Genomic DNA, 8529 nt, shown 5'->3' on the forward strand with positions numbered 1-8529 from the left:
TACATACATATATACGTACATATATAGTACGTATACATACATATATATGTACATATATAGTACGTATACATACATATATATACGTACATATACACGTACATATACACGTACATATGCATACATATATACGTACATATACATACATATATACGTACATATACATACATATATACGTACATATACATACATATATACGTACATATACATACATATATACGTACATATATAGTACATATATACGTACATATACATATATATACATATACGTACATATACATATATATACATATACGTACATATATACGTACATATACATATATACGTACATATATATATACATATATACGTACATATATACGTACATATATACATACATATATATGTACATATACATACATATATATGTACATATACATACATATATACGTACATATATAGTACATATACATACATATATACGTACATATATACGTACATATACATACATATATACGTACATATACATACATATATACGTACATATACATATACATATATACGTACATATACATATACATATATACGTACATATACATATACATATATACGTACATATACATATACATATATACGTACATATACATATACATATATACGTACATATACATATATACATACACGTACATTTATACATACACGTACATAAATAAATATATACATACACGTACATATATACATACATATATAAAATTTAAAATATATACAACATCGGCTTCACTCAGCTGCTATCTAGGGTGCCCAGAGGAGCAGATGATGGGGGTTAAGGGCCTTGCTCAAGGGCCCAGAGTGGGGCAAATGAGGGTGGAGGCAGGTCTGGGAGCTTCACCTATCCCACCCACATTTTTGATGTTGTGGGTTCCAGGAGGTAAACTGGCGATCTTACGATCATAGGCCCACCTTCTCTAACCTCTGCGCCACCACTCCCTCTATATCACTATATTATCATCTCTAAATGAAACATTTCTATATCCCAGGATTGGTTTGCTTCGCATGCCAACCTAGCTATAATTCCTGAACGTCACCCGTCCTTTACATTTCCAAACGCACTGGTCCAATCCCCCACCCTATTCTCTTATCTCCCATGTTTGACAGAGTGATGTCCTCAGCCAAAATCACCCTGTCTACTGCAGTTTCCCAGGAGATGGAGTGCCACTGATGTAGACGATTCAATCAGAGGGAAGTGAAAGAGCAGATCCCAGACAATACGCAGCGGTCCCATTACACCCCCCAGTCCTTGCTTACTGCTAGCAATGCTTAGCTTGGGCCCCCACCTAATGGCCCATAATATCATTTTATACCATGTTCCAGCTCTTTATGCTGGCTCTAAACATAACTGTGTCACAAAGGCACAATAAAAAACAGATGCATTTCTTTATTACTTCTCACAAAACATATCACCAAATCAGAGCACTCCTGCAAAAGAAACTAATATCTAGAGGAAGTTGCTCTTTTCTTTGGCTCATTTAAAGCAGACATACTGTTGTTATTACACTGAGCTGCACTTTGACAGCCTCACACTCCCAGTGTTGTTCCCTCAGAAAGTAATAGATGTTTTATTATAATAAAATGAATACAATATTTTTACTGTAAATAGACCACTTAAAAAGCATTTTCTCTGCCTTGATGTCCATCATACCTCAGGCAATCAGGTGATACATGTTTAATTCAGAGATGCAGCAATCTGCATGTTGTGTGTCACTGTGTAGATGAAAAAATAACTTATCTAGCCTTTGCTCACCTCTTTGGCTCACACACTGATCATACATCGCAACCTTTGGCAGGAGGTCAGACACACTCATTACAAAGGTCTATAAATGGAAAATGAACCATCACTTGTGTTTTCTGGTTCTGTGCCCATTTACTTCCTTCATCATAGGGTAAATCCCTAGAGAGGGTATAGGTTCCATTGGCTTTTATCCTATAAATCCTCAAGTCAGACCAAGCCATTTACACTATCAGGATTTGACAACAGATGGACAAATACTTGGACACAAACGTGTAAGCATGCGTGAGTTTGTGCGACAAGATATAGGTAGGAGGGGAGTTGAGGAATCCAATCTCTCACACAGAGGAGCAGAGACAGGTGGGCAGATATGCTCCAAGCCTAGCATAACCCCAGTAGTATCTATAAATGAAAGGACAGGATTACAGGGGAATTAGAAAACTTGCTGAGATGATTGATAATGCTGTTTATGGTCTGCACTGTGCATAAAAAAAGTCAAACTGTTTCACTAATGAAAACATAGACAACCTCTTCACATAGTCATTGAACAGAAAAATCAAAGGCTCAAAGAGGAGTGTCCCTTTTTATTTACAGCAATAATTTGATGTTGCCCATTACTCATCCATCCATCTTTACCTGCTTCTTCCTTTTTTGATTGTGGGGGTCACTGGTACCCATATCCAGCAGTCACTGTGCAAGAGGCAGGGGACACCCTGGACAGGCCCCTGGCCGGGATTTGATCCAATGATCTTCTCACCAAAAGGCAACGGCTCTACCAACTGAGCCACTGTGCCACCCCCATTTCTCTGACTTTCAAAACAAATATTAAAAGATTCATGTCGTTGCCATTATTGTGCCTGAACCTTCTAAAATGGTAATGGTAAACATAACCCCACTATCCTGGTTGTGAATAGGATTATTGTTGTGTCAACAAGCCCCCGTAGATAATAGTAATTACTGCCCTAGCTGCAGTGCCATCAGACTGAGGCAACTTCGCAAGCTGACAGCTTGGTCCTAATTACCGAGAACCACCAATTACAAGCTCCATTTCTTTATTTATATTTCACAGCCCACCAAAATAAAAGAGACTTCAATGACTCGGAGTAGTCACATCTCTAGCAGCAGCAGAGCAGCATCCAGAGACCTGCTGAATCAATCTCAGGTTCCTTTTCTTATTACTAAAGAAAATTCCAAGCAAAAAACAGCATTGTTGATATCGAGAAGACCAAGTCAAAAAAAGTGGAAAATTAAGCCAACGGGGGGCTGCCTTGACTTTGTTTTAGTCAGCAATGGGAAGTAATTCAGCTGCAAAGGAAGTGTATTATTATCTTCCTTTTATTCAAGTTTTAGTCATTGAAATATGTGCAAAATTAATCAACTAATTTGCTGCCATTTAAAATGATGCCTTACAGAAATTAGATGAATAAAAGAAAAACTACTGGCGGAGCATATTCATATTCAACCAACCACACACACAATGATACTCTCCAGATGTTGCCTATCACCCCCTCCTGCCAAACAGAGTCCAGTGATGGCTGACAAGAGGGACGCGCAGGGGGGTAGGCTCGGAGCAGGGAGGTGAAAATTCTGCTATTCTTGCTCCAGTGACTTCTACAAAACTTGGCAGATCATTGTGGAGATTTGTATGTCTGTGGATTTGACATAAAACTGAGTGACTCGTCTGGAATGTGTCTTTCAATAAGCCTCCGCTGGTTGTTTGTCTTATGTTCATATAATTCCCAAAGGCCACAATTCTCAGGCTTACAAAAGGTGCAGATGGGGCGATTAACTCCGGCTATTATGTATCTTATACAATCCATTGAAAGATAACCATTACTACACCTGCTGATTCACAAAAAGCTGAGTAAAAGCCAATCTGCAAAACAACAAATGGAACAAAAAGCATCTGCATCATCTATACAGACCACTGCAATTGCACACCTTGTTGATAAACAAAGACTTATTCTCTATTTATGATTCAGTGCAAATTCAATGATCTGCAGAATGAGCTTGAAAGAGAAATTCATGCTCAGTGGGTTGTAAAGCGATCACATTCCAAAAAGATAAGGAATCTCAACAATTAAAAATAAAGGCACTGTAGAAAAGGAATTTGCCATAGTGAACCAAGGCTCTTAGCATTTAGAGGACAGCTGCACAGGGCAGGCCTTGTTTGCAGGGCCTGGAGTGGAGCAGTATATGTGGCCTGGAGGCCGGATCCGTTCCAACTGTGCCCTGGCAAAAAAATGCTCAGCCCAGTCAGCCTCGACAGCTTGGATATTCATGGGGGGTGATGGAAAACTGGAACATGGCAGTACCACACTGGAGACTGAGGGAGTTTGCAGGAGGAGGGCTGGGGGTGATGAGTCAAGAACAAGATGGTTTATATTATTTTTGTACCACAAGGACATGACATTTGCAGAGTTTGATGAGCGAGACCAAACATGGGCAGGTGAAAAGGCTCCTATGTCTCCTCTGGCTGGGAGCAATCAAGTTTATTATCTGGCAGGTATATGTCAGGAGGGAGCAGCAGCCTTTTACACAACTTTTACACATTACTAAAGTGTCTCTATACCAAATAAGTAAAAACATGCATTGGTGGGAATATATTTTTGAAGCCTGGAATATTAGCTTATATGATTATTGCAGAGAATAATTGAGAGAACTGTGCTCATGTCCCTCATGTGGGATGGGGGCAACACCGACGATAGAAAAAAACAAAAAAAAAGCTTTTTACAAACTATGACTGTACAAGAACACAATCATAATGCAAGACATTGTTAAAACCAAACTGATTGGATTACAATTACCATTATTTCAACTATTTTATCTCATATGACATAATTTTTCCCTTTCTCTGTGGAAGAAAACTGTTAAATTCTGAGTCAATTTGAATAGCAAATTTAATGTTTGAGACTTGTTTTACATGAACCAAATTTAAAACCACAGCACTGTTCAAAACTAGCATTAGTATTTTTTTTTTCCTCAATTGTTTCAGCTGCTCCTTCTTCATTGGTCGCCACAGTGAACTAGCTCACATGAAGACTTGGCAATTGTTTTTACGCCGGATGTCCTTCCTGACACAACCACAGACCACTGAGCTACCACAGCTCTCTGTGTGGAGCAGAGCTGCCATGTGGGGAGCCCGAGGGGGTTAAGGGCCTTGCTCAAGGGCCCAGAGTGGGGCAAATGAGGGTGGATGCAGGTGTGAGTGTTTCACCTTTTCCACCCACATTCTGATGTTGTCGGCCCGGGGAGTTGACCCAGCAACCTTCCAATCACAGGCCAGCTTCTCTAACCTCTGTGCTACCACTCCCCCGAACTCTCCTGCTCTGTATGTGACACATAAAAAATGTTTAATGTCTATACAGTATAAGAAAAAAAAAAAATAATAATAAAAAATTAAAAAATAAAAATATATATATATATTGCACAATCTTATTTTTGTATAATATGATATGTCAAATGGTAATAATTTTTATTAAAACTAAATATTTGCGTTAAAATTTATTAAAATTAAACATGTATGGACTAGTTTGTAGCACTGATAAACAAAGTATCTAAAAGTTACAGCACAAAAACAGGTCAGTGTTGCACAAGGGAAAAGAACACTATGGGCCCCACCCACTGCACTGAAGGAAAAATAAATAAATAAGACAGCAAAATGAGATTCGGGAGACTAGTTTACTCTAGTACATCTTGATTCATTCATCCCCATGTACCTCTTTGCTCTGGGTTTGTGCCAAGGCAAAGCCCCATGGGAGGAATGATTGACACTTCCTAATCCTCATGGATACCAAAACGCATGTCATTACCATGACATTTACACCCTCTTCTGGGACGTGAGATGAAGAATGTAAACAACAAACGGGATAAACAACAGTGCAAACCAAAGATAGAAAATGTGAATGTTTAATGGGCTGTATTTTGGGTCACGGGTTTAGTTTAAATGCCTTTTTCTGACTGACTGTTGATTTAACAGAACTTTGGATAGAGAAATGTCTGCTCAGTCAACTGGGGTAGCCTACATTTCAAATTAGCCACATTTTGATTATCTTTCGCACCAGAGGGACGGCTGGTGGGCATGCAGGCTGCAGGAAACATGTTGGAGAGTGGAGAACAACAGCTATCACCAAAGTAAGCAGCTGACAATAAAGAAGAGCAAAATAAGAACTTGTCTGTCAGGATACGCACTCCACAGATGAGTATGCTAAAAAACAGCCACTCTTGAATGTTTGTGGCATCTTTGGAACTTAAATAACACGGCAGAAACAGTTTGTGGAAAAGTGATAAGAAGAAGACAAACCTTAATATATCATATTCAGTTATGTTATTACTCACCTTCATTCATCTTTTTGACTGAGTAAAGGCAACTTTAGTTTTAACACCCTTTTTCATTAAATCATTACAGCAACAGCTATACACCTTCATTTAATGAGCATTAGAACAGATTTATTCACTTGTTTATCTTAATAATCAAACATTAAACTTAACAGTGACTAAATAAAGTTGTGCCAGAACTTGCAGAACTTGGCCAAACTTCTAGTCCAGGACCTGACTTATAATTGGACCGTTGTTTCTTCACACAGAGTGCGGACCATTTTACAAGGCAGCACTGTTCCTCTTGTATGGGTACAGCAACAAAAATACATGTTTTTAATCAATGTGCTGTGACACTGAGGTTGAGCAGTGCCATTGAATCTCCCTGGTGGGATGAGCAACTATCTGCTGGATAACAGATCTATTTTCTCAATGAATCTTCTCTTTAATGTGCGCTCTCTTTTTCCAGAGCTGCTGCCCAACTTCTGCTGTTGTCCAAAAACAACAACCCATAGGTGTAAGAACTGCCTTGTTAGGTAGAAATGAGGCAACTCAACTAATATAAACACCTCTTGTAGTTTTGGCTTCATGCTCTGCAGTTCACACGGAGCAGTTAGATGCACTTTGGTCTAGCCTGAAGCTGATAGGACATGTCTACTGGCACTGATAGAACCTATCTACTGACACTGATAGGACCTGTCTACTGGCACTGGGGGAATAGCCTAAATTTTGGCTAGAAATAGCCTAAATCCAACCGTGGCATGTGAGTAAAAAAGTGTACAAAAAATGTGAAAGTCAAAGAAACTGAGAAATTGCTGGGACCAAGTGTGGCAATAAACCAGTCTAAAAATAGAAAGAGATAGAAGATGGAAAAAAAAATACTACACACAAAAATATTTGAGAACATTCCCAAAGAATGTATAATTGACATGACTGGTAATAAAAAGAGTGAAAGGACTTTTTATTGCAAAAAATAACAGGCACAAGAACAGGAAGAAAGCTTGGCAAAGAAATGAGAGGATGAGTAAAAATAAAATGACCTTGGGTTCTACTCACTAGGGAAAGGCAGACAGGGGTGCAGCAAGCGTCTTGGCTGTCGGAGCGGAACAGAGAAGGGTGCAGCAGTGCCTGCACAGTGGGTGCTTACTGGACACTTCAATCACAGGTAGCCAAAGCCCTGGGCGAACTTGGCCAATTAGCTGCACACTGCTGTTGACCCCCAGCTTCATTAAGGGCTTGGGACTCTGGAGAAGGGGAGAGAGAGGAGAAGATTAGATGGAGAGAGAAGACCGTTGGTACTGGTCAGGCTTGAGAAGACGCAGACACACATTTTCACAGTCACATATGCTAGAGGTGGTGCTCAAGGTTAGACATAAACACAATCAAGTGAGAGAACACACAATACCCCACATGTATGTACTGGCCAAACCACACTTCAATATCCCTGTGGATTTACACCTGCAGCAAAAGGTGGTGGTGCTGAGTGCTGGAACTACAGAGGCCAGAGGGCAAAGCAGTTGGGTCGACCCAACATGGCTGCAATGACAGCAACAGGTGTGGTGGCCAGCAGACATACAATTACCAGACTGAATGTTCTTTTTGTGACAGAAGCAATAACAGATCAGAGGGAAGATTGGAGCTAGAGGGGGCAACACATGGAGCAAAGAGGGAGGGGAATGTGAAATGAGAAAACGTGAGAGATAAGCCCCTTATCCACAGGTCTGGTTCTTGTTGTAGCCTGTTGTGTCCGGTTCTAGTGGGACCTCTATTTTTGTGTCTCACCTTTGCCTATAGTTCCCGTTTAGTGGGCGGATTGTTCACCTCTAGTGGGCGGATTGTTCACCTCTAGTGGGCGGATTATTAATATCAATGCACCTTACCAGCTGGTGGCGGTAGTGCTACATTAAGCTCTTTTCTAAGCACCACTAACATGCATTAGAAGAAGAGCTGGAAAACAACACACAACCAAAATGGATGACCTACATGAACTTGAAGCAGAACCAGCCGCACAGCCCATCCTGGTCGCTGTCCCGCAAGATGGAGAGCAGGGCCGAGGTGTCAGAGATGCTCTGATGGATCATGAGCTGTAACTTATCCTAATTCCACCCCTTAATCTTTTTTTACCTCCCCAGCCTTCCTTAGATACAAGTGAACGTTAAAGTGTTGATTTGAAAATAAACATGGATTAATAATTATTCTTGTTTTTTTAATGTACAGACATGCCTTATTACCAGGTTCGTGTAAAAATGGCAAAACAAACACTGCTGCTGTGCTTCTATCACATATGCTGCGTTTTTTAGTGGCTGTAGTTTTAGAAAAACTGTAATCTCTTTAATTTTTGTTTTTAACAAAGAACCAAAACCTACAACAAGAACTTTATATTTGTTTATGCATATATACATTAATCTATTTTAATATATATATATATATATATATATATATATATATAT

General features: G+C 39.6%; 1 protein-coding gene across 1 annotated transcript in view; it reads right to left on the reverse strand.

Annotated features, from left to right (window-relative positions):
• plxnb2b (plexin b2b) overlaps positions 1 to 7247 on the reverse strand; it is a gene marked incomplete in the record, with an annotated part of 234589 nt that extends 227342 nt beyond the window's left edge. The window contains 1 exon segment of the mRNA XM_037683644.1: positions 7136 to 7247.
• Positions 7248 to 8529: the final 1282 nt, after the last annotated feature.

The sequence above is a fragment of the Nematolebias whitei genome, chromosome 10 (assembly GCF_014905685.2).
Source record: "Nematolebias whitei isolate Nwh7 chromosome 10, NemWhi1, whole genome shotgun sequence".
NCBI classification, from domain to species: domain Eukaryota; kingdom Metazoa; phylum Chordata; class Actinopteri; order Cyprinodontiformes; family Rivulidae; genus Nematolebias; species Nematolebias whitei.